Source organism: Meles meles, chromosome 5, assembly GCF_922984935.1.
Source record: "Meles meles chromosome 5, mMelMel3.1 paternal haplotype, whole genome shotgun sequence".
NCBI lineage: Eukaryota > Metazoa > Chordata > Mammalia > Carnivora > Mustelidae > Meles > Meles meles.
Window position 1 is genome coordinate 131,247,878 of NC_060070.1, and position 26,964 is coordinate 131,274,841.

The 26,964-nt window shown below is 40.9% G+C and overlaps 1 pseudogene; it reads left to right on the forward strand.

The window, feature by feature from the left end:
- Positions 1-19,325: 19,325 nt before the first annotated feature.
- Positions 19,326-19,537, forward strand: LOC123942841 (annotated as a pseudogene).
- The last annotated feature ends 7,427 nt before the right edge of the window (positions 19,538-26,964 follow it).

Genomic DNA, 26,964 nt, shown 5'->3' on the forward strand with positions numbered 1-26,964 from the left:
TGTAGAAGAGAAATATATTCCTTGGAGAACAAGAGTGGGCCATTGTAAAATCAATCAAATGGAGATTCTAGTTGCAGATGCTATCCTGGATATAAACTATTTATTGGAGCAAATCAACTTAACTGTGAGAACCTGGTATATAGCTCTTATTGATCCAGAAAACACTTCTTCCTTTTACTATAAACAGAGAATACCAAAACCATTTTTATTTTACCTAGCAGAGATAACAATACACTTTCACGGCCTTACTCAAAACTATTTCCCTTCTATGCCTCTGTGTCATGTTCAATCTGTAGAGCACTTCACCACTGATCCACTACATTGATTATAAATGCTGATAAGACAGCAGGAAATAGAAGGTGCCTAGATACCTTGATATGATATATGTGTATTGGAAAATGGGAGATAAGCTCCATAAAAATATTAGAGTTGGGTATTTTAATTAAGTTTCTGATGTATGGTATAGCATTCTGGAACATGATAGGATATCCCCTTTGAAATATGAGATGCAAGTTCTGTGCTTTGCATCCCACCATTAATAAAGAGGTACAAAGTTTTGTATCTTTCTTTTATGAAGATAACTTTCCCAAATATAATTGTACTAATCCAACTCAGGTATTGGGTAACCACAAGGTTGCCCATTTCAAGTGGGGAAGAAAATTTTTTTCCAGCTGGTTAATGCCACAGTACAAGAAACTTTGTCACTTGAGACTTATGATATAGTATCTCAGAATGTCTGCAATAGAACACTGCTGCATCGAGCCTGTAACAAGGCCTGGTGGAGGAAAGTATCAGAGGTGCCTTGGGTTTAGAATAAATTCACATTTGTCCTTTTGAGAAGCAGCTTTTGGCTTCCTGTTAGTACCTTTTAGAGTCTGAATGCACATGAAAGTTCAGCTGCACATCAACTTGCTTTGACTTATGAATCCACCGGTTAGTTATGTCCAAAAGTACTTTGCTATCAGTAGCAGTGAAATATCCAAATTGGACCTGAGCTAGTCCTGAACGTTAAGTGTTTTGCATTCACAAATGGCATTTTATCCCATGGTATCGGTCCTGCAGTACCCTTGCCCCTCTTTCAACCTACACCTAGGGCCTCATAACATAGAACCAGATGACTGAGGAGGAAAATTCAATCTTAGTCTGCAGATAATTCTGCATGATGTGTGGATTATGGTCAGAGGAAGACCACTATAGCATTATATCCCCAGTTAGAGATGGCCCTGAAGCACGGTGGGGAAGAGAAGTTGTCTCAAAGGCAGAATGTTGAGTGGTGAATTTGATTTCTACTTTGCCTGAAAGGAAAGGTGGCTTGAGCTGCCCCAAGGGAGGTAGGAGGTGTCTTAAACCATTGGTCAAATTTAAAAAAAAAAACAAAAAAACCATTGATCAATAGAGCCAGAACTCTGTAAGTGGGAAACAAACCTCACTGCTACTCTTAAAGACCATTTGCAAAGGAATCATATAAATCCACCAGATCTCAGACCCTTAAACATAAAGGTTTCCATCAATCTACAGGTAAAGAATCCCAACAAACTGATTAAAGGCAAAAAAAAAATAAAGTTGAATGGGCAGTAGAGGTATTTATACATACCTACCATGGTCTTCTGGTCCACTGCAAAGATGTATATTGTAGTAACTACTCATGTAGGTTTTACTTGTTTCTCTGATAGGTATGACTAACCACCTATATGCATACTAACTAACTTTCCTTTTCCCTTCAATCTTTCCTCTGTTATTATACATAGAGTACATTATCCATTGTCAACTGTATATTCTGATTTTAGGTTTTGTGAAATTAAAATAGAATTGGAATTAAATTAGAGAAGGAGAGAACATCACCACATGCCGAAGGCTGTCAGGAGAGGAGCTGGGGTCTGTTATTTTGAGGAAAGGATGAGCGCGCTTCTACCTGCATAATCGCATGTAGTGAGGGAAGCATGTTACTACTCGTGTTGGTAAGAAGTTCACCATAGAAGGGATGGTGTACATGGATATTAAGTTGCCCAAGAGAAGGACTGCAATGGGTACCACAGACCAGCTCCTTTGGCCCCCATTCAGGTTTCCTGAAGGTGTGCCAACCCAAGCTGCAAAGGCCAGAGAGATAAAAGTTGCATTTCCCATTATTGCATTGCTACTAGGATTTGTCAATTTGACGTATTCAGGCCAGACTTGAATTGGAGACTGAGAAGAGTAGAAAGAGAGGCAGGTGTGAAGCATCCATCTGGGATACAGATCTTGGCAGGTCTTGTTACCAGCAACCTGTTTGAGCAGCTCCCTTCAGTTTTCCTGGTTGCTGCAGGGGCCAATGTACTGACCCTTCACCTTCTGCTGCCCCAGTGGCAAAACTCCCCCTCACAGCAGAAGCTACAAATATGAGTTTGGGGGCCAAGAGTTGTTGGGACTTCCATGTAGAGCCCTAACAGCTGTGCAAACAGCTGGTACCAAATCCACTTCTGCTTAAGCTAGATAGAGGATTCCTCTCTCTACCATGAGCTCCGGCTGATACGCTGGGAGGGGGTCAGTATTGACAATAGAAGCTCCAGAAACATAAAAACTGATTTCTATTCATTGAGGCACATGGACTATTTATGGACACTTATGAGAACTAAAAAGAATATACCAATTGTAGAAGCCTATTATGTAAAGGACATTTTTCAAAAGGCTTTGGAAAATACATCGGTCTAGTGAGTCATTATGACCCTTCACCTCTGAAAACAATTGTATGTTAGGGCTCAAAACACACACTGTGTTTGTATTCAACAATGCAAGAGCACTACAGATATAAATGGGCCCTCATGGCTAAGAGGCAGCATGCCCAGTGGTTTGTGTGTTAGTGCAGGTGGCCTGGGTTCAAATAGTGTGTCTACCGTTGCCATCTATGGGATGTTAAGCAAGTTGCTTACCCTCTCTGGGCTTTATTTTCTTCTTCTGTATATTGGGGATAATTATAGTATCTGCATCACAGGGGTGATGTGAAGGTGAGCTGAGTTAGTGTATGTAAAGTGCTTGGAGCAGTGTCTGGGGACTAGTAAATAGTCCACATATGTTTGCTGCTGCTGCTGCTGTTGTTACTATTACTACTCTTACTATTATTCTACATCAACATGTTGGTTTCTGGACTTAACCCTGGTAAACTTGGACTTAAACCCTGGACTTAACTTTCTGATAAAAGGAAAATGCAGAAAATATGAGGACAGGAAGAAAAAGATACACTACACTTTGTTGGAGACAGTATAATACTTTCAGGTGTCAAGTGCCCCCTAGACATGATTATTTTATTATTTTATTTTATTTTATTTTATTTATTTGACAGAGAGAGAGAGAGAGAGAGAGAGATCACATGTAGGCAGAGCAGCAGGCAGAGAGGGGAAAGCAGGCTCCCTGCCAAGCAGAGAGCCCAATGCAGGACTTGATCCCAGGACCCTGATATCATGACCTGAGCCAAAGGCAGAGGCTTAACCCACTGAGCCACCCAGGTGCCTCCTGGACATGATTCTTTATAGGAGTGCCTGATATTGGGTTGTTGGCCCTCAAGGCTGCAGTGCCTAAGGGAATCCTGCTTTGTGGAGAATTTGTTATTTCCATGACACGCGGCTGCAACCAGGAAGGTCTCTGCCTGGAATCATCATACCTGTGGGCAAGGCCTGTCTCTCCCAATGCCAACTACTCACTGTGAGTGACACACACTGGACTTCAGTTCTAGTCTCTATTCAGTGAGTCCATTGTGTGGATTCCACCCCCAGGATGTCATCGGGCTCGATGTAATTGTGGGTGTGAACATCTTCTGTGAGACTTCAAAGGACATGTGAGAATAAGGGGCATCCCTGACACTTATGGCCATTGATCAGTGTTGGCCTATGCACTGTCTAATAGAATGGCCACAGCTTTATGTGGCTACTGAGTACTTGCAGTGTTGCTGGCATGACAGAGGGACTGCTTTTTACATTTTATCTACTTTTAATTGGTTTAGATTTAGGTAGCCACATGTGGTTCATAACAGGACATCGGCCCACAGAGCTCGAGACTGTTAGCTCCAAAAAGTCAGGAAATGTGTCTGTCTTATTCCCCACTATGGCCAGGGTGCTCAGGTCCCTGATCATAGCCCCCCAAAATAATGTGTCAAGTAAATTAATTTTCAAATGACTAAACATCTGCCTGCCATCATTTCCATATACGTGAGAAGTTTAGGATTCTGTTTCTGTCAATATTGTCCAGAATGAGGATAACTCCTCAGGACAGTGTAGCACAGATGGGAAAGGGAAGAAAGGCAGATGTTCTATCTACTCCAATGGATGCTATCTCCTTGGGTCTGCAAAGGAGAACTCACAAAGGTCATTGCAAGGTCACATGTAGAACCTGGCAAGTCAACTCTGGAGAATAATTTTGTAAAGCATAATGTCAGTGCTCTGTCTGATTTCACTGGATCCATTTTGGAGGGCAACCCCATCACACTTGAGTGTATTATTGCTTCAATAGCCAACACCAATAGGTCTTGGCAGGACTGACCTCAGATACCTTTGTTCCACCCTACAGCCCACAGAGAGCTAGAAGTACCTAAAAACCACCAGTCACTTCTCACCATTGAATGAAGGCTAAACAAGCACGAAGACAGCTTCCTTGCTGTAGGTTGGGAGACTATGAGATGTAACCTACATTCCAGGGTTCCCTGCAGGATTGGGCTGAAGCTACACTGAGTAGACTTTGCCTGAAAGTGCATCCTTTATGGCTTGCTCCCCTTCCTGGTTTTGCCGCCCCTACTCCCTTACTGCTTTCTCTGGGAATCCTTCCTTGAAAATGGGTTGCATACAAATGCATCTGCAAATATCCACTCTGGGGAATCTGACATAAGAAAATACTTTGCTAAACAAAGTCAAAAAAAGCTAGGTAATTAATAAGATTACCAGTTTGCTAAAAGTAGTATCTCAAGGTATAGCATTCACCACTGGCAAGTACTCTCAGGAAACCAAGCTGAAGTTTAAACATCACTGGATGAGTCAGAACAGAGTGTGGGAGGATTTCCAGTGATGTTTCCATTTACACCAGGTTACTCTGGTAGCTCACCAGTCATCATGAAAGAAATATTATCATGGGATATTGGTCTGAAATTCTCCTTTTTGATGGGGTCTTTGCCTGGGTTTGGGGATCAGGGTAATGCTGGTTTCATAGAAAGAGTCTGAAAGTTTTCCTTCTGTTTCTATTTTTTTGAAACAGCTTCAGGAGAATAGGTATTATTTCTTCTTTGAATGTTTAGTTGAATTTTCCAGGGAATCTGTCAAGTCCTGGGCTCTTGTTTTTTGGGAGGCTTTTGATCACTGCTTCAATCTTATTACTGGTTATTGGTATATTCAGGTTGTCAGTTTCTTCCTGTTTCAGTCTTGGGAGTTTATAAGTTTCCAAGAATGCATTCATTTTTTTCTAGGTTGCTTAACTTACTGGCACATAGCTGTTGATAATAATTTCTGGTGATTTTTTCTATTTCCTTGGTGTTGGTCATGATCTTTCCTCTTTCATTCATCATTTTATTAATTTGGGTCCTCCCTCTTTTCTTTTGAATTAGTTTGGGCAGGGGTTTATCAATCTTATTAATTCTTTCAAAGAACCAGCTTCTAGTTTCATTGATGTGTTCTACTGTATCTCTAGTTTCTAACTCATTGATTACCAAACTGTGGAAAGAGCCAAGATGCCCTTCAACAGATGAATGGATAAAGAAGATATGGTTCATATATACAATGGAATATTACGCAGCCATCAGAAAGGATGAATACCCAACTTTTGTATCAACATGGACAGGACTGGAGGAGATTATGCTGAATGAAATAACTCAAGCAGAGAAAGAATGAAATAAGTCAAGCAAAGAAAATTCTCTTTCTCTGTAAAATCTGTGGTTTCACTTACTTTTGGAGTATAAGGAATAACATGGAAGACATTAGGAGAAGGAAAGGAAAAGTGAATTGAGGGAAGTCAGATGGGGAGATGAACCATGAGAGACCGTGGACTCTGAGAAACAAACTGAGCATTTTGGAAGGGAGAGGAGTGAAGGGATGGGCGAGCCTGGTAGTGGGTATCAAGGAAGGCATGTATTGCATGGGGTACTGGGTGTGGTGCATAAAAAATGTATCTTGGAACACTTAAAAAATAAAATTAAATTAAAAAAAAGAGAAAGAAATACTATCCTGGAGAGATGGTACTAGAACCAGCCTCCTTCTCACAGGCAGGTCTCTGTGGGGACAGACACAGTCTTTGGCTCCGTTCAGGGTATGTGCCCAGAAGACCCCACCCTTTGTGTTGGATGACACAATAGAATGTTATGCTGTGACCACACACTTAAACTGCAACAGTCAGTTTTCTTTCAGTCTCTGCATTTCAGGCATGTTTTCTTAAGGCTACACCCTCATCTCCACGTTAGTCAGGATCTGTAGAGAAACAACCAATAAGTATATAGATAGATTGATTTATTTTAAGGAATTGGCTCATATAATTGTGGGGGCTGGCAAGTCTGAAATTTGCAGAGCAGGCAGCAAGCTGTAGGCCCAAGGAAGAGTTGACATGTAGCTCAAGTCTGAAGGCATCTGGAGGCAGAATTCCCTCTTCCTCAGGGAAAGTCTGGTGGTTTTTTTGTTTGTTTGTTTTGTTATGGTTTTTTTTTTGTTTTGTTTTTTGTTTTTTGTTTTTTCTCTTCAGGCCTTTAACTGATTGGAGAGGCCTACCCACATTTTAAAGGGTAATTTTCTTTACTCAAACTCTGCTAATTTAAATATTAATCTCATCTAAAAAAAAAATGTCTTTATGGCAACATTTAGACTGATGTTTGACCAAAACCTAGGTGCCATGGCCAAGCAAGCTGAAACATAAAATTAATCATCACAGCCACCTTGACTGAATTGCGTTTTGCACTTAAATTTAGAATGTACTCTGTCCTCCCTTATGGAAATGTGGACAGCTCCCTAGTGTTCCAAATAAAAAGCTGTCACTCCATGTGGTTGATCTCATTCATCTTTTGTTGGGTTTTGTTGACTTCATCTTTCTGACCTGAATCCCAAATTTGCAAATCAATATATTAATATATTATCTTACTGATTTTAAATGTTGCATACCAAAGAAGTTCATTAGAGACTCAGAACCCCAGAATTTTATTAGGGAGTGGTCATGTAGCCATCCTCAGATGGCATTTGAGCTTTTAAATGATGCAAAAGCAATTCAGTGGAGAGATGGTAGTGTTTCAACACATGTTACTTAAAAATTGGACATCCATAAGCAGCAAAACAAACACTCACTTAATCTCATGTCTTATTTAAAAGTTAACTAGACTTCTGGTTTCTGCTCCAACATGGAAAGAGTTTAGAAGTCATCACTCCCACCCCACAACAAGAAAAAAGTTGAGCAAACTGAAAATCCACAACTCTTCTGAAATCTCTCAGAGAATTGGGATCACAGAGCAAACCAGTGCCCCAAAACTGGAGAAGCAGGTAAATACAGATCATAGCTTGAATACAGAGAATTGTAGCTTAGTGGAAGCAGAAGCCACTGGAGCAAGTAACTAATGGATAGGATAACTTAAATGGTGATTGACTAATTGCTTGAGGCTGAGTGTGGACTAGCCTGAGATCCAAAAATTCCTTGGGGCCTTTGGTGGCCAGGGGTGGGGGAGAGGTGGTGGTGTCCACAGTTCCATGAATTTTACCTCTAAAAGCCTCACCAGATTCTCACAGAAGAGAAAACTAACCATAGGCCTGGATAGATCTCTTCTTAACAAAAGACTTCCCTCAAAGGAAACTATTTTACTGGAGACTTAACAAATATGGGGGAAAGGAAATATCCAACTCTAGCCCTTATAGCTTTCCTGTCTCACTTCAGACAGATAAAAACCTGAAAGGCCCTTGTGAAGACTACAGCCCAGGGACACAGCCTCACTAAAAGACTGAGTCCTAATCACAGGACTCATGACACCTTACCACCAAACTGACAGGCTCCTGTATGTTAACAGGGAATTATATTTGGAAGAACTATAAGGCTAAGGCTCTACTTAAGAAGAAGTCTCTAGGAAAACTCCAAGACAACAGAAAGAAATGTAAAACAAGATCACTAGAGGAAATTGAAGACTTGGGTAACTACAGGTATACTACATTAAACACAAAATAACTTCTAGCCAGAAAAACATAAATTTTACATTGAAGACCTTTTTGCCTCAGTTTCTATAGCCAATAATCAGGTCTGGTTTTCAAAATAAAAAGCATGCTAAAGGGTTTTTTTTTAAGTCCAAGAGACAAAGCAAGCATCAGAACCGGATTTAGATATGACACTAGTTTTTGAATTATCACACAAGCAATTTAAAATAAATGAATAATATGCTACAGGCTCTTATGGAAAAAAATGGACAACATGCAAGAACAGATGGTTAATGTAAACAAAGAAAAATAAACCCAAAAGCAAATGCTAGAAATCAAAAACACAGTCACAGAAATGAAAAATGCCTTTTATGGACTCATTTGGACACAGCAAAGAGAACACAGCAAAGGAAAGAATCAGTGAGCTTTAAGCTATGTCAATAGAAATTTCTAAAACTGAAATTTGGAGAGAAAAAAATAATTAAAACAAAACGAACATAATATGCAATAATTGTGGGACAATTACAAATTATAATTATGTGTTAACATACACATAATGAGAATACCAGAAGGAAAAGAAAAAGAAGAATGAACAGAAGAAATATTTGAAGTAATAAAGGTGAAGAATTTTCAAAAATTAATTTCAGAAACCAAACTATGGATTCAAAGGACAGAGAACACCAATTAAGATAAATGCCAAAGAATCTATTCCTAGGCATAGCATATTCGGTCTGTAGAGAAACAAAGACAAAGAGAAAATCTTGAAAGAAGCCAGGGTTGGGGTGGGGGGAGATATTTTACCTCTATCAGAACAAAGATAAGAGTTACATCAGACTTCTTCTCAGACTTTTTACACAGTTGACATGATCATCTAAATAGAGTATCTGAAAGAATTGACAGAAAACCATCTGGTACTAGTAAAAGATCATAGCAAGTTTGTAAGATACAAGGTTAACATTCAAAAGTCAATTGTTTTCCTATATAACAGCAACAAACTAGTAGAATTTGAAATTTAAAACCCAATACCATTTATATTAGCATCCTCCAAAATAAAGTACTTCTGTATAAATCTAACAAAACATGTACAATATTTATATGAGGGAAACTACAAAACTCTGATAAACAATTTCAAAGTAAACATAAATGGAATGATATCCCATAAATACAGAGATATCCCATAAATGAAGAGATATCCCATGTTCATAGATAGAAGGACTCAATACTGTCAAGATATTAGTTCTTCCCAAATTGATCTATAAATTCAATGCAAAAATCCCAATAAAAATCTTACCAAATACTTTGTGTATATTGAAGAACTGACCTTAAAGTTTATATGGAGAGGGAACACACCCAGTACAGCCAACACAACATTAAAGGAGAAGAACAAAGTTGGAGGAGGGACACTACCTGACTTCCAGACTTACTATGAAGCTATAGTAATCAAGAAAATGTGGAATTGGTGAAAGAACAGACAAATAGATCAATGGAACAGAATAAAGAGCCCAGAAAGAAACCCACACAAGTGACAAAATTGCAACAGCAGTAGAATAGAGCAAAGATAGTCTTTTCCACAAATGGTGCTGGAACAACTGAATATGCACAGGCCAAAAAAAAAAAATAGACACGGACTTTTATGATCCTTTTACAAAATATTTACTCAAAATCCCATATCTAAATGTAAAATTCAAAACTATAAAACTCCTAAAACAAAAAATAGGTGAAAACTTAGTTGACTTCAGCTATAGCAATGACTTTTTAGATACACTACTGGATGCATGATCCATGAAAGGTTGAAGTGCTAAGCTGGATTTTGTTAAAATTAAAGAGAAAATGTCAAGAAAATAAGAAGGTAAACCACAGACTAACAGAAAATGCTTACAAAAGACACATTTCATAAAGTACTGCTTTCCAATTATACAAAGAACTCTTAAAATTCAACAATAAGTAAGCAAACAAAAATTGGGTAGAAAACCTTAACAGAGGTGGGATTGGGAGAGGGGGAGCGGGCTATGGACATTGGGGAGGGGAGGCGAACCATAAGAGACTATGTACTCTGAAAAACAACCTGAGGGTTTTGAAGGGTCAGGGGTGGGAGGTTGGGGGAACAGGTGGTGGGTAATGGGGAGGGCACGTTTTGCATGGAGCACTGGGTGTTGTGCAAAAAGAATGAATACTGTTACACTGAAAAAATAAATAAAATGAAAAAAAAAAAAGAAAAAGAAAACCTTAACAGAAAAAAAAGGAAAACCTTAACAGATGTCTCATCAAAGAAGATATACAGTTGGCAAATAAACACATCCAAACATCGTATGTCATCAAGGAAATAAAAATTAAAACATCAGTAAGATACCACTACACACTTAAATTAGAATGGCCAAAGTCTGAAACATTGACAACACCAAATTCTGGTGAGGATGTGGAGTAACAGGAATTCTGATCATTGCTAGTGGAAATGTAATATGGTACAGTAATTTTGGAAGGCAATTTGGCAGTTTCTTACAAAATTAAACAAAATGCTACCATATGACCAGCAATAGCACTCCCCGGTATTTACTGGGGAGTTTTTTTTTTATTTACAAAATAATTTTTTATTTACAAAATAATTTTTTATTTACAAAAAGTGGAAAACTTATGTCCATGCAAAAACCTACACAAGGATGTTTAGAACAGATTTATTCATAAGTGCCAAAACTTGGGAGCAACCAAGATGTCCTTTAGTAGGTGAATGAATAAATAGACTGTGCTACATCCAGACAATGAAATATTATTCAGCACTATAAGCTGTGAAATCATGAAAAGACATGAAGGTCCCTTAAATGTATATTAGTTAGGGAAAGAGGCCAATCTAAAAGGGCTACATACTGCATGACTCTATTACATTCTGGAGACAGTCAAAAGATCGATGGTTGCCAGGGGCTCATGAGGGGTAGTGGGGAGAAGGGACAAATAGGTGGAACACCAAGAATTTTTAGAGCAGTAGAAATACTCTGTATGACAGCATAATGATGGATATATATCATTATATATTTGTGCAAATCCATAATGCACAACGTGAAGAGTGAACTACAATATAAACTCTGGACACTGGGTAATCATGCTGTGTCAATGCTGATTTATCAACTGTAACAAATGTAGCATTTTGTTAAGGAATGTTGATAATGGGGGAGGTGATGAATCTGTAAGGGCAAGAGGTATATGGGAAATCTTTGCATCTTCCTCTCAATTTTACTGTGAATCTAAAACTGTTCTAAAAAAATAGTCTTATAAAAAAACACATTGCTGTTTATGTTATTATAAACTGAAAATGAAATAGGCCTAAATTTAATAAAATATTTACAGGATCTATATGAGGAAAACTACAAATCTCTGGCAAAAGATATTTTTAAAAGATCAAAATGCATGGAAAGATATCCATGTTCATGGATAAGAAGACTCAATATTGTTAAGATGTTGATCTTCCTAACATGATCTATAAATTTAATAAAATCACTATCAAAATTTCAGTCAGTTATTTTGTGGACATTGAGAACATGAGTCCAAAGTTAATATGGAGAGGTAAAAGACCCAGAAGAGCCAACACAATATTAAAAATAAAAGAAAGTCAGAGGATTAGTGCTATGTGACTTCAAACTTACTATAAAACTACGATTATCAAGACAGCATGATATTGGTGAAAGAATGGACAGACTGAGCAATGAAACAAAATTGAGAGCCATGAAACAGACATCACAAATATAGTCAATTAATCTTTGACAACAGAGCAAGGGCAGATCGATGCAGAAAGGCTGTTCTTTCTAACAATAATGCAGGAAAACTGGATATCCATATGTTAAAAAAAAATGGTGGTGGGGGTAGGGGAGAAAGTAGTATCTAAATGAAAATCCTCCCAAAGTTTGAATTACTGGTATTAGAGTCTTTCTTGAAACCGAATTTAGAAAAAAAATTTGTTATGTTTCAGTGGAGGAGGGAATGGGGACATCTGGGAAGACAGTGTCATTGGAATGAGAAGGAAATGTGAAGACTGGAGACTGAGGTCCCTGAAGAAAGGCATTCACCCATCCTACCAAGGAGCACTTCTCCCTTACCTCTATCTTTGATGACATCTTTCATGCATCCATCAATTCCAGAAAGCCTCATCCTAGAAAATTCTCCCTGGACCCCATTCACCTGGGTGAGCAGGTGACACACAGTTCAGCACCACAAGCTGGGAATCCTGGTGTTGCATCCCTGGCTGAGACGTGCTGGGAATTCCCAAGACTCCTTCCCTTCCTGGCTGAATGTAAACCCAGAGTGCCTGGCTCCTGCAGAGGAGTCTGCATGACCTTCCTGGGCTTCTCTTTGCCTTCTTGGAACCTCAAGCTGCTCCTCTCGGAGCAGGGTCTGCTCATGGCTCCACATCTGGGCGCCACTGATGGATCTTTGGTATTCAGGTTAATTAATCTCATCAAAGTGTTCACTTTTCCTCAGAGAAGTATTTCTCACATTTGGGTTAGATAAAACATCAGGTCCAGGAGAAAAAGGCAGCACAAAAAAATGTCTATTTACCCACCTACCAACTGCCTTTCCCTCCAGAAACAGCAGGCTGACAGAGATATCGCCTGCTGTCATTCTGATTCCTTTAGTCCTGAGGTCATGAATGATAATATATGCAAATAGGTCCCCTTCCTTGCCATTGGTCAATAATCTATTTCCAAGTAAAATCTTACCTGGAGCCTTCCTCTCAGCCCCTAGTGATCAAATCAGGGTTCTAAACCTTAATTAAACCCTCATTGTTCTGGGTGGTCTCTGCAGGCAAGGCTGTCCTTCGAAATTCAGATTCCTTGCGCAAACAGCATTCTGGCGTGGCACCCCCCCACCGTGAGTTTGCTAGTCCTGCTATCTGAGACTAAATTATGCATTTGTCCAGGTTACAGACTAGTAGAGAGTCGGTTTTCCATTTAGTGCCTGTGTCATTCAACTCTTCCTGCACCGAAATCAACTCCAATTCATTATTTGCATTTATAGATCACAGGGCCAACACAAAGTTGCGTGTTTCCCTCCATCCCCTTCTTCTAAAAATTTTGCCTGGAAGCTTTCCGCTGATGTGACAAATGTGAAAAGCTGGGGGCATGCTGACGTTTAAAGTTGGTGCTGGCTTTCATCATGTTTCCAAGCAGCTTTTGAAGCAAGAGGAACTAAGTTTTCTTGAAAGAGTACATTTCCCACAGAGAGGTCACCCTTATACCTTGGATGTTGAAACTTTGTAGTCCTGGCTCCACACGCATGTTTCCACAACACTGGGTCCTGGAGCTGGGCCTAGTCTGGGGTGCTTTAACAGCAGAAGGGCTCAAAGTTTAGGGACATTCTTTATATGGTACTATTTCTTTCAAACCAGATGATCTGGCAAGTTTTGTGTTCCTAACACTGTGACAAGCCCCAAAAGAAATGAGAATAAAAGGACATTTTGTTTAGGTACTATTTTTAGACTGAGGTGACTGGCACCACTAGGTGTGGCCCCAAATGTTGAGGGGCCCACTCTTGCCTTCTCCCAGCTGTGTCCCTCTTCACAAGGCCAGGCATCCCAGGAGTGGAAGCAAAGTTCCACCTGAGGACAAGTTCCCTTTAATAAAGACTGTGTCCAAGGGGGGGCTGTTCGCAGGACAGTAGGGGTAGGAAAAATCAATACATATGCCAATGAAGCTAGAGGTATAGAGAAGAGAAGGGATGTGAGCTACACATAAGGGTGGGATGTCCCTTATTGGGGAGTAGGCCTCTTGAATTCTACTTCTAATGAAATGCTTCTTTTGAGTTGAAAATAGAGCTACCTTATGACCCAGCAATTGCACTACTGGGTATTTACCCTAAGGATACAAATGTAGTGATCCAAAGGGGCATGTGCACCCGGATGTTTATAGCAGTAATGTCCACAATAGCCAAACTATGGAAAAAGACTAGATGTCCATCAACAGATGAATGGATAAAAAAGATGTGGTATATATATATACATACATACATACATACAATGGAATACATCAAATACATCAAAAAAATACATCAAAAGAAATGAAATCTTGCCATTTGCAACAATATGGATGGAACTAGAGGGTATTATGCTTAGCGAAATAAGTCAATTGGAGAAAGACAAAATCATAAGATCTCTCTGATATGAGGAAGTAGAGATGCAATGTGGGGGGTTTGGGGGGTAGGAAAAGAATAAATGAAACAAGATGGGATTGGGAGGGAGACAAACCATAAGTGACTCTTTATCTCACAAAACAAACTGAGGCAGACCTGTACCCCTGAGGCTAATAATACATTATATGTTTCTAAAAAATTTTTTTAATTAAAAAAAAAGAAATAACTCTTTTGAAAACAGTAAGATCGTATGAAATAAGAGCTATATCAGAAAATGCAGGATAATGGGCACCTTTCACAGCACGAGGCTTTTGAACCAAGTGTGCTACCAGATGGATTTGGAGGGGCAAGTCCAGGCCAGTCCTCCACAGAACTGCAAAGTAGGCCAAGTTCGGCATTGCCATCCTCCCATCTCCTCCCTCAACCCTCCTCTCTCTGGGCTCCTTGGCCACCAACACCTTCTCTTTCTGCTTCTCCATCCCCCACCTGATTGTCAGAAGTTCCTGCTAAAGTGTTCACTGGCCACTGAGATATTGATAGATTAATGCTTATGAAGTGATGTCCTGGCAATCTTTACATTGAGGAAGGAATACTTGTTCCACCCCAGAGCCTAATCAAATGTGTAAAATGTAAAATATTAAAGAAGATCATTATCCCTCCTTACAAGGGAGTGGAGAGCCATCCATGGGTCTGAGGAAATGTCTCAGCAGGTCAAAGGTGGGGTTGGTAGGGGGACAGATGCAGATGAAGGTGCACATAGAAGGCAACTGTGAGACTCAGCAGGGGCCTGCTGGAGGGCTGGTGACTCACCAGAGGAGAGGGTCCTCCAACATTCGACATGAGTGAGGGTGAGGAGCTGGGCAAGTCATATGGGTTCCTTCTCCTTCAGAAAACACCATCTGCCTTGATAAAACAAGTAAGAAGATCTGTCAGGTGAGCACCAGAAGAGGGATCTCCAGGTGGGCTAGAGGAAGAAGGAACCTTTTGTGAAAGATGGATCCCCATTCCTCTAAAATGCCTTGCTGCCACCACCATGCCCATCTCCCGACCAGGGCCAATGACTCTCTCTCAGTTCTCCATAGCACTGTGGCCACCCTCTAAGAATGCTCGCATCAGAATTCACCAAATCCTAGGGCTGTGTTTCTCAGAGTGTGGGCTTTAGAAGAGCTGTGTCTGGGGCCCATCCCAGACTTCCTGAATCAGAAATTCTGAGTGTGGGACTCAGACATCTGTGTTAGTAAGCCATCCTGGGGATTCTGATATGAAGCAGTGGTTTTCTCTAGGGGCCAGTCTCAGCAATTTTAGGGAGCTCCCCAGGTACTTTTTGACACATAGGTCAATGCAGAAAACATGGAATTTAGAGGGAAACAAACAAAGTCCCATGATTCTACATAAGCTGACAGAGATATAGATAGGCTATTCTCTGTGCTGACAGTCCCCTCTATAGCCTTGCAAGATGGATCTCTTCTCACCCTGCCCTGCATTCACTTGTGAGATGCCATCTTTAATACCCTCACTAAAAGAGAGTCCTTTCAAAGCTTAGACCCTCTGGGTCTCCCCCAAGAAAGACCAATCCTTCGCTTATTCCTAACTGTGGCCTTCCCTCCTTGTTCTATTATTTCCTGACTATAAATCGCATTCCACATGAATGATCCTGGAGATAAAATAGTGTTGGGATTTGTTGGATGGAGAAGTAGCTCCTCACGCAGTCTTTGTGTTAAGTCTCTGTCATTACTGGGTTTTCTAGTTTCTGTATTTGATACTTAGACACCTTGGGGCCTTGGTGACCCTGGAGAGCCTGCCCCTCCCAGGACTAGCCAATTAGAGATACTAAGACTTACCTGTGAGTGTGCCTTTCATATACAAACCAACAAGCTGGAGCCCACGCACCCACTACCTCCTTTATCAGGTTCTCACACTTGAGGCCAATCACCCCTGAGCCAGTTACCAGACCACTAGGGACAGCCCTTATGTCCCAGAGCCCCTGAAATTATCACCCCTGAGCCAGTTACCAGACCACTAGGGATAGCCCTTATGTCCCAGAGCCCCTGAAATTACTCAGTCTAGTCAACACTGAGCCCCTGAAATTATTCAGTCTAGTCAACACTAAGCCTCTTCACCTTGCCTCACTCATTCCTTCCCACAGAAACCACAAAAGAGGCTCTTGCCACCATAATTTCTCCCACTCCCTCTGCCTTGAGACCGAGCCTGGTGCTTCTCTATGTGGCCCTATGTCATGGCCTGCCCTGCAGCCTGGGATCAGTGACTATAATCAGCTATCTCTTCACAGGCCATCATCTGCTGACCTGTTGACCTCACCATAAAGCTTATATTTTAAAGCACTCTCTACCTTCCATTTGGAAAGAAGAGGGCAGCCTTGGAGACTCCAAGCTTTGGACTGAGCCCTGAACTGACTGTCATGGGGTGTGGGAAGGGGCGTTCCCTCCACCACACTGAAACTACAATTGCATTGCCTGTCTCCCTCAGGATCACAACTTCCTCTCCCCCAGTGACTTCCCTGGAAGAGTCTTCCCACAGAAGGGAAAGCAGTGCAGGGGCAGTAACTGCATGAGCACTGGTGAGGGTGTGGTGGTTAAGTGGGATAATGCCAAGGACAGTCTGCCCAGTCTTCCACTAACTGCTGTGAGACCTCGGACCATTTACTTAAATCTGTTCATATCTCAGTTTGCTCGTCTGTAAAATGGGTATAAAACACCATCCACTTCATGTTAAGGAATAAAAAGGGTAATATACGCACGGCTCCCAGAACTATGCCCAATCCGTAGGGATAGTCAGTGAATGTTAGCTGGGGGCAAAGTGCACCCTAGTCATGTCCCACTGGCCTCCTGCTTCTAGTAATGTCACCAACAGCAAGCCCTTTAATTTTAGAGACTTGAGGAATAAGAAACTTCAGTATTACATGTGGGCAGGTAAAAATGTGGTGTTGAATGATGGTGGTCATGGACAAATTTGGAGATGCAGAGGGCCCCCTGAGATGGCCCCTTGGTTGAAAGAGACTCAACTCCCTGCCTGACCCATTTTCCAACTTTCACTTCTTTTGCAACAGCAGTGGTTCTCAAAGTGTGTTCCCCAGACCAGCAGCATCAATATCACCTTAAGACTTACTGGAAATGCAAATTGATGGAGCTCCATGACAGAACCAGCCACTGGATTTGAAGTCCAGCAATCTATATTGTAACAGTTCCTGCAGGAGCCTCACATGCACGCTCAAGCTTGAGAACCACCACTCTGAGTCAAATCATCCATGTACTGCTGGATCCGGAGACAGATTAGGGACTAGGGCAACCTCCCTGAAGGGTGTGAAATCAGATTCCTAAAGCTTAGAACAAATAAAGATAATGTGGCCACCTCTGAAACCTGTTGTCCCCAGGCCCACCCAACATACATCAGCCCTGCGGATGGTGAATGTTCCACCTAACACTCCCATAGCCTGACACACCTGCTTCTGTTACCCAGTCGCTTCTTGATTTTCAGCCCTCCCTGTAGACAGTCTCCCCCATAGCACTCAGAGATGTGGAAGCTGAAAGCACCAGTGTTACCATTTTAAATGTGCATCACATCCTGTCTTTCCCTGATCAAACTGTCCCGTGGCACCTTATTGCACATAAAATAGAATGTTTGACTATAGAAACAGACTCTTTGGCCTGGATTTGATGGTTCGTGGGGTGCCCAGACATTTGTTTAAATGTTATTTCGGGGTATGCTTGTCAGGGTGTTTCTGGAAGAGCTCAGCATTTGAATCAGTGGCCTGAGAAGAGCAGGTAGCCCTTCCCAGTATGGGTGGGCCTCATTCAATCTGTTGAAGGCCTGAACAAGAACAACAAAGGCAGAGTTAGGGAGAATCATGTCTCTGCTTGACTGCTTGATCTGGGACATCAGTCTTCTCCTGCCTTCAGACTGGGACTCAAAGTACACATTCATCTCTCTTGCTTCTCAGACCTTTGGTTTTGGACTGGAACTACACCACCAGCTTTCCTGGGTGGCAGCTTGCAGATGGCAGATTATGAAACTTCTTAGCCTCCATAATCATGTGAGCCAGTTCCTTATAATAAATCTCATATTGGTTCTGTTTCCCTGGAGAACCCTGAAAATACACTGGACACACAATGTGGGCACTTCTTCATCCCAGACACCTTACATGGCAATCATTTTTTAGGTTTCCTGAAGCTTTTCCCTGAGAATTGGAGACACAAAGTCCTCTACTCTTGGATCCTTAATTTATCCAGGTTATTCTATCCCACTCCACACCCAACACCATTAGCCTCTTCTTAGGGACTCACACCAGCATCTAACCTTCCTCTTCACCTCTGTTCTTCATCCTCCCCTCAGTCCAGGAAAACGTGTACATGCTTAGAAGGGGAGGAGCCATGGGGGACACATCAGCTCTGGTTGGTGACGTAGTCTTTCCAATCTATTGGCAGTCTTTAAGCTTTTGAAGTTCAAAAGGCAAGAATTTTATTCTTGGCATTATCATTCTTCTATTTTATCCTTTCTCTGAAAAATGGGTAGCTAGCTGATTGAGTAGGAGGATATATAGGGAGAAAAGGACACATCAGTTAACATTTCAAAGTATCTTTCTCACCTCACAGGTTTAATAATGTGGTTAAAATTAGATCTTAGTAGACCTGAATCAGAGCTAACTAATGGAAACTGTGGTCAAAGGTACAATGTGACAAAATGTTTGAGAGTGGTAGTGATTACCTGGCCAAAATGGTGGTGGGTCACCTCCTATAGCAACCCAAATGAAGCTAATGCAGCAGATACAGACAAATTCTTCACAGCTTATGAGACTGTTGTCCCCAGCGCCTGAGCTCCCTTTGTTCCACAGTAATAGCATTTCTATCGACACATGAAAACTCAGAACAAAGACTATGCTTTTCAGCCTCCCTTGCAGCTGAATGTAGCCTTGTTGGTTCTGGCCAGTGGAACGTGAGCATATGTGCCGCTGTGTGATAGTTTCAAGAAACATTCCTTAGAAACAAGTGAGAGTACACTTTGCCTTCTTCCTACTTCCCACCTTGTTGGCTAGAATGAGGATATGATGGCGAGAGCTAGAACAGCTTTTTGGAACCATGATGTGTGAGCTTTGCACAGTGGCAGTATCATAGCCAATGAGGTTTATCTGAGGTGCGATTATTGCTAATTGGAACCATGATGTGAAAACCACACATTGATGAGAATGGAAGATTGGGAAAGAAGGAGTCTGGGTCCTTAGTGATAATGGAACTAAACACATCAACCTTGGCCTCTCCATATTCATCTGACAGGGAAATGAACTTTTGTTTTTTTTAAGGTCCTGCTACTCTGGATTTTCTGTCACTTTTAGCCCAACCTAATCTTAAAATACAATTTGGTATGAGGAGTGGGATTCTAGAGGTGATTTATTGAAAGCTGTGTGGCAAAATGTGATGAACACTAAGTACTGCAGGCTAGAAAGCTGGCAATTCCCATTATTTTAATTGCAAAATAGTTGGTGAAATTATCAACTGTGAGTAAGGCCATGCTGAGCCACACTGGAGTCTGAGGCAAAGGAAAAGTCAGCAATATTGAACTTGTCTTCATCTAAAATTTTGGGACACTTTGTCACAGATTTTTTGCATTAGGTTTTTTTTAAAAAAAATATCTCATTGAAATATTATTTATCTTTATCTTCGTTACTGCGGAGGGGGATGGGTGTCCCTTAAAATTTTGTACTTGAGATAAAACCTTCGCTCACCTCACCCCAGTCCCAGCCTGACCTCAAGGTTACCCCACATGCCATCCGAGGGTGTACCAGTAGGAGAGATGTAGAATACTTACATGCATTGGCAACTTCTAATCTTCCAACAAAGTCCTGCAAGAGAGCATTAATTCTGATTATAGGTAGCTTATTGGCAGAGGATTACTTTGCAAATGAGATTCTTTGCCTGTGTTCTGCCATCAAAATTCACTGAGTTCATCACTGAGACTTTCTGAACTGAAAATCTCAATGACTTCTGCACCCCAAACTTAGGATATTATAAGCAGGGACTTCAAGGTGACAGGCTGTGGCCACAAGTTTTTTTTTTTTTTTTAAAGCAACTTCCTAATTTGGGTTATCTTTGTTGAACAATAGGAACCTCTGCAGCAAATTAAGGTTTCTGTCTTCCCACATAAGCCCATAGCATCAGATGACCTCGAGGAAGCCTCATTCCTGTTGCAAGAGAAATAGATAGGCAGAGCACAGAGGCTGTTAATTGTCTTCAGGTTCAAAACTTGGTCTAGAAAGATATTCATTTGTGATTATTTGGGCAAGAAGCTATTTAAGCCAAATAGATGGAAAGCTTAAACTTTTGAGAACACCAAACTACTAAGAAATCACAAAGTTGGCTGGAAATAGCCTAAATCTTTGAGCAGCAATCAGAACTCCAAACTTGGCCCAGCTGGAAGCATGTGCAACCCATAAAAGGGCATCTTCTCCAGTGCTCCCTTCAGAGGTCCCCCTACCTGGCAACCCACAAGGAAATGCCCCTTCACCTCTCCCTGCCAAAGGGCACAGCCGGTCAGAGAAGGGGAACAGAGCATGGTGAGCACATGATCACAACCCATAGAGCAGAACCAGAGCTGAAAGGCAAAATGATGGTTCTCTACTCTACATAGGGTGTCTCCTTGAAAATATATTAAGTCCAATAAGAGGTCCAAAGTTTTGGTTTTGCAATAGAAGGTCATGGGCCTTTGGGGCTATAAATACCTACTTCTAATATAAACTTCCAAGTCACCCAAGGGGTTATGGGAGACAATCCCAGCAGAAAAGAAAAGATTTAATATTCTTACTCCTACTTTCTGTATGAACGTGTGTGATTCAATCTAGACCTGCCACACATGTGTTATATTAATGCTTACTCAAAGTTAAATTGTGTTCTCTCTTTTATATTGTTATGGAGTCTTCTGTTGGCTGGATTGGTTTATTCCCCCAACAGGAGCTGCCAAATGGACTAACCAGGGCACATGCTCTCCTAACCAAAGAGAATCTTTCCACTCTGTCTCCAGGGATTGATACTGGTGTTTCCTGTTCTTTCTTTATAGAAAATTTTTACTGAAGTTTTTATTGTGATTATACAACACACCCAATATACAATCAACATTGTATATACAATCAACATTGTATATTGGGTGTGTTGGAGGGGGAGCTATTTTCTCTTTGGCTTATAGGTCACTGGTTAAATCTATAAAAATATAAGTATTTATCTCCTTTAATTCGCTGATATTTTCAGTTCTCTGACACTCAGAGAAGAACCTAAGTTAACTAATAAAATAACCTACATTAAGCCAAGATGTCTCAGGGACCATCTTAAGATGGCCCTTAAGTATTGCATTTGGTCACCATGACATCCTAAGTATTGCCTTTGGTCACCAATTTAATATCCAAAGCAATTGCAAAGTTACTTAAGCCTTTTAAAATAATCTCTAAAAAGCACCAAAGTGGACGTTTATTCACAACATGCAGCACACTTGTTAAAATCATCTTTTCCTTTCTCTTATACGGTAAACAGAGCCGCAACCCAAATCCAACTTCCTGTGCTGTCCTCTCTCTCAATTCCTCCCCGACTCCTTCTTCCCTACCTGATTCTGCTCCAGTAGTTTCTGGATCTATTTCTTTTTCCCCTTTGTGTAAGGCTTTCTGCTCTTTGAAATAGAAATAAATTAATTCAAGTTCCTTTCAATTTGATATCACTGTGTTGACCAACACAACAAAAGTCATTGCCCCAAAGCAACAACAAAGAACTCTTCCTTTAGAAGAGAAGCAGAAAGCTTCTGCAAATACTCACATTAGCTCTTTTTTCCCCTATCAGCCTTTGCTTAGGGTTGGTCAATTTGGGAAATTATAGATCCCCTGAAAGTATACCCTTGCTTGAGTAACACTGTATTAAAAGTAAAAGGCTGTAACTTTAAGCCATTACTTAATACCAACATGATCATGGATGTAAATGTTGCTTCTAAGGTGCTTATCCAGATAATCTGAAACATGTTTCCTTTATCTTAACCAAAATAAAATCACAAAATTTAAATATTCCCATAAAGTTCTCTTGAATGATGCAGAATATATCTGCATACCTTCAGGGGCCTGAAACCCTTAATGAAGAAACAACACTAGTATAATTTATTTCATCCATTTTGAAAGTTTGATCACATTTTCAAGAGTTAGAGAAAGGGAAAAACTTCCTCAGGAGTTTTGAATGTCAGTTACCTTTCCCATAAAACAGAATTAATGATAGCCACATAGTATTTATTGTTGAATTAAATGAGAAAATGTGGGGGGGAGTCAAGATGGCGGGGAAGTAGGAGGAGGCACCGTTTCAACCTGTACCCTAAAGTGAGCTGATTACCTACCAAAGAACTCCGACCACCCATGAAATCAGCCTGAGATCAGAATTATACACGTCTGGATCTCTACAGGAGCAGAAGACGCCAGTGGCAGGTAAAGCCGACTGGGAGCGTCGGACTGATATCAGAAGATAAACAAAAGGGGGAGGGAGCCACCAGAGGTGACCCATTGGAAAGTAATACCCCAACACGAGAGTGCTCTGCGTCTGGGGACCAGCATTAACTTGGAGTCTGGTTGAAAGCACTCAAAAAACAAAGAGCAAAGGATTGCGGGGGGTAATAGTGGGAACCTGGGTGGTTAGGGTCAGGGACCTAAGTCCCCGGACCCAGGACAGCCTCCCCTGGCGCTGAGCCAGAGAGAGTGCGGCGGAGAAATCAGGTCTCCATCCCTGAGCCGCCAGTGCACCTGACCCGCCAGTGCACCCGAGAACGAGTGGGGTCTGGCTCCCGTGAGGGGCTGGGAGCCTGGCCAGACGGCAATCCTGAAATGCACGCGTCCCACACCCTCCCTTGGGATAGGTGCTCATAGGCGCTAGCCTGGAGCTCTGGCATCCGGAAAAACCAGACATTCCCAGCCCGGGACAGTGGGAAAATCTCAGTGTGTGATCTCTGCTCGGAACCTCTCTGGCGGTCTGGAGCTGCCTAGACAGCCACCGCTGCCCTGGTTTTGGGTACAACGAGGAGCTCCTGCATCCCCAGGGACAGTGACTCAGACCGACTCTGCCAGCAGCTCTTGCAAAACATTCTGAGGCTTCTCTCTGAGAGGGAGGTCGGGGTGCAGTTTGCTTTCCTCTAAACCTCCAAAAACCATCAAAAGCTGTCAAGGTGAGAGAAAGCAGATGAAAGAACATAAAAACCCCCAGAGAACAAAAGGCTGAAAAAAACAGTTTCCTCAGAGCTCACCCCCTTTGGGGGGAGCAGGAGGACCTAACTCAGGGAACATCATTGTCTGAAAACCCACGTGGCAGGCCCCTCCCCCAGAAAACCAACCAGGAAGGAAGAAAAAAAAAAAAAGACTACAAGAGAACAACCACCACTACTTCATAAATACAACTTTTATTTTTAACTCTTTACCAATATTCTGGTTCTTTTTTTTTATACATACAGATAATTTTTTAACCTATTACCACCACACTGAGATGTCCAGTACATCAAATTCTTTAATAACCTTCTCTGAACTTTTTGATACATACACCCGTGTTTTTCTTTTGCTTTTCTATTTTTTTAATTCTTTTTTAATTTTAACTTAGTTTAGTCTAGTTTATTCTTTTTTAATTTTTATTTTCTAATATACATATAGAGTTAAACTTCAAAGTAATCTCCTTTCCCCAATCAATGCTACCCCTATAGGCAAACCAGTTTCTAATCCCCCTATAACTTAGGAAAGTTGAGTCCCTTAACAAAAACATCAAGCTACCTTCAGGAAGAATCAAAATAACCTTCCTCACCCACACTGAGAATTTATAACCACTCTCCCAATTTTTCCTTCTGTCAGTGTTTCTGTGAATTTGTGTTTGTCCTGATAATATATAAATCTTATACTTGGGGTTCTTTCTGATGAGGTTCTTCCCTTTTTTTTGCTTATATATATATTTTTTTCTCTTGTCATATACTTTTATCAGTCTTTTTGCTTGTCTGTTTTTGTTTGTATACTTCACAAATCTTACCTTGTGGCCCACTTGGGCTGAGCCTTCTCTTTTATCTTCCCTTTTTTTCCTACCTCTCTCTCTCTTTTTTTCCCCCCCTTTTTTCTTTTCCTTTTTTTTTCTTTCTTCTTCTCTATTTCTTTTTCTTTTCTTTTTTCTCTCATTTGGGTGGGGAATCCTGATTGCACAGAAGTGTTCCAGGGTGCACATTGACTGCACCACAATCGATAAGTCCAGCTGCATCTGTTCAGTCATCTCTTACTAAAATGAGTAGTAGGAGGAATACCCAACAGGAGAAAAATACAGAGGATGGGCCTTCTGCAACAGAACTAATGGCTATCGACATAGACAATATGTCAAAAAAGGAATTCAGACTAACAATTATCCAGGCAATAGCTAGGTTGGAGAAAGCCATGGATGGCCAAACAGAATTGATTAGGGCAGAACTGAAAGCCACCAGGGATGATGTTCACAATGTTAGGGCAGAACTGAAAGCCACCAGGGATGATGTTCAAAATGCCCTCAATGAGTTCCAATCTAATCTAAATTCTCTAAAAGCTAGGGTAACTGAGACAGAAGATAGAATTAGTGATCTGGAGGACAAACAGATAGAGAGAAAGGATCAGGAGGAAGCCTGGAACAAACAGCTCAGAAGCCACGAAAACAGAATCAGGGAAATAAACGATGCCATGAAACGTTCCAACGTCAGAATTATTGGAATCCATGAAGGGGAGGAAAAAGAAAGAAGTCTAGAAGATATAGTGGAAGAAGTTGTCTATGAAAATTTTCCCAATCTCACAAATGGAAACAACGTTCATGTACTAGAGGCAGAGAGATTTCCTCCCAAGATTTTAGATTCTCGAAAGTCCTCACAACACCTTATAGTTAGAATGAGGAATTATGTTTCAAGAGAGACCCTCTTAAAAGCAGCTAGGACAAAGAAACTCCTTACATACAGAGGAAAGCCCATTAGAATAACGTCAGACCTTTCCACAGAGACCTGGCAAGCCAGGAAGGGCTGGCAAAATATATTCAGAGTACTAAATGAGAAGAACATGCAACCAAGAATACTCTATCCAGCAAGACTGACATTTAAAATGGATGGAGAGATAAAGAGTTTCCAAGACTGGCAAGGCTTAAAAGACTATGCAACCACCAAGCCAACACTGCAGGAAATATTAAGGGGGGTCCTATAAAAGAGAAAAAATCCTAAGAATATCATTGAACAGAAATATAGAAACAATCTACAGACAGAAAGACTTCAAAGGCAACACGATGTCAATAAAAACCTATCTCTCAATAATCACTCTCAATGTGAATGGCCTAAATGCGCCCATAAAACAACACAGGGTTGCAGATTGGATAAAACGACAGGACCCATCCATATGTTGTCTACAAGAGACCCATTTTGAACCGAAGGATACACCCAGACTGAAAGTGAAGGGATGGAGAAGCATCTTTCATGACAATGGGCCTCAAAAGAAGGCCGGGGTAGCGATTCTCAAATCAGATAAATTAGATTTTAAACTAAAGACTGTAGTCAGAGATACAGAAGGGCACTACATAATTCTTAAAGGGACTATCTGCCAAGATGATCTAACAATTGTGAATATCTATGCCCCCCAATATGGGAGCACCCAATTACATAAGAAAACTATTAATCAAGATAAAGAGTCATATTGATATGACTACAATAATAGTAGGAGATCTTAATACGCCTCTCTCAGAAATAGACAGATCATCAAAGCAGAAAATTAATAAAGAAATACGAGCATTGAATGAAACATTGGACCAGATGGACCTCACAGACATATACAGAACATTCCACCCTAAAACAACAGAATACTCATTCTTCTCAAGTGCACATGGAACCTTCTCCAGAATAGACCACATACTGGGTCACAAAGCAGGACTCAACCGATACCAAAAGACCGACATTATTCCCTGCATATTCTCAGATCACAATGCTTTGAAACTGGAACTCAATCACAAGGAAAAGTTCGGAAGGAACTCAAACACCTGGAAGCTAAAGACCACCTTGCTTAAGAATGCTTGGATCAACCAGGAGATCAAAGATGAACTTAAATAATTCATGGAAACCAATGAGAATGAAGACACTTCGGTCCAAAACCTATGGGATACAGCAAAGGCGGTTCTAAGGGGGAAATACATAGCCATCCAAGCCTCCCTCAAAAAAATGGAAAAATCCAGAATACACCAGCTGTCTCTACACCTTAAAGAACTGGAGAATCAACAACAAATCAAACCAACTCCACATGCAAGAAGGGAAATAATCAAGATTAGAGCAGAGATCAATGAGGTAGAAACCAGACATACAGTAGAACGTATCAATGAAACTAGAAGCTGGTTTTTTGAAAGAATCAATAAGATCGATAAACCATTGGCCACACTAATCCAAAAGAAAAGAGAGAAAGCCCAAATTAATAAAATTATGAATGAAAAGGGAGAGATCACAACTAACACCAAGGAAATAGAAACAATCATCAGAAATTATTACCAACAGTTATATGCCAATAAGCCAAGCAACCTAGATGAAATGGATGCATTCCTGGAAAACTACAAATTCCCAAAATTGAACCAGGAAGAAATTGACAACCTCAATAGACCGATATCTAGTAACGAGATTGAAGCAGTGATCAAAAACCTCCCAAAAAACAAGAGCCCAGGACCTGATGGATTCCCTGGGGAATTCTACCAAACTTTCAAAGAAG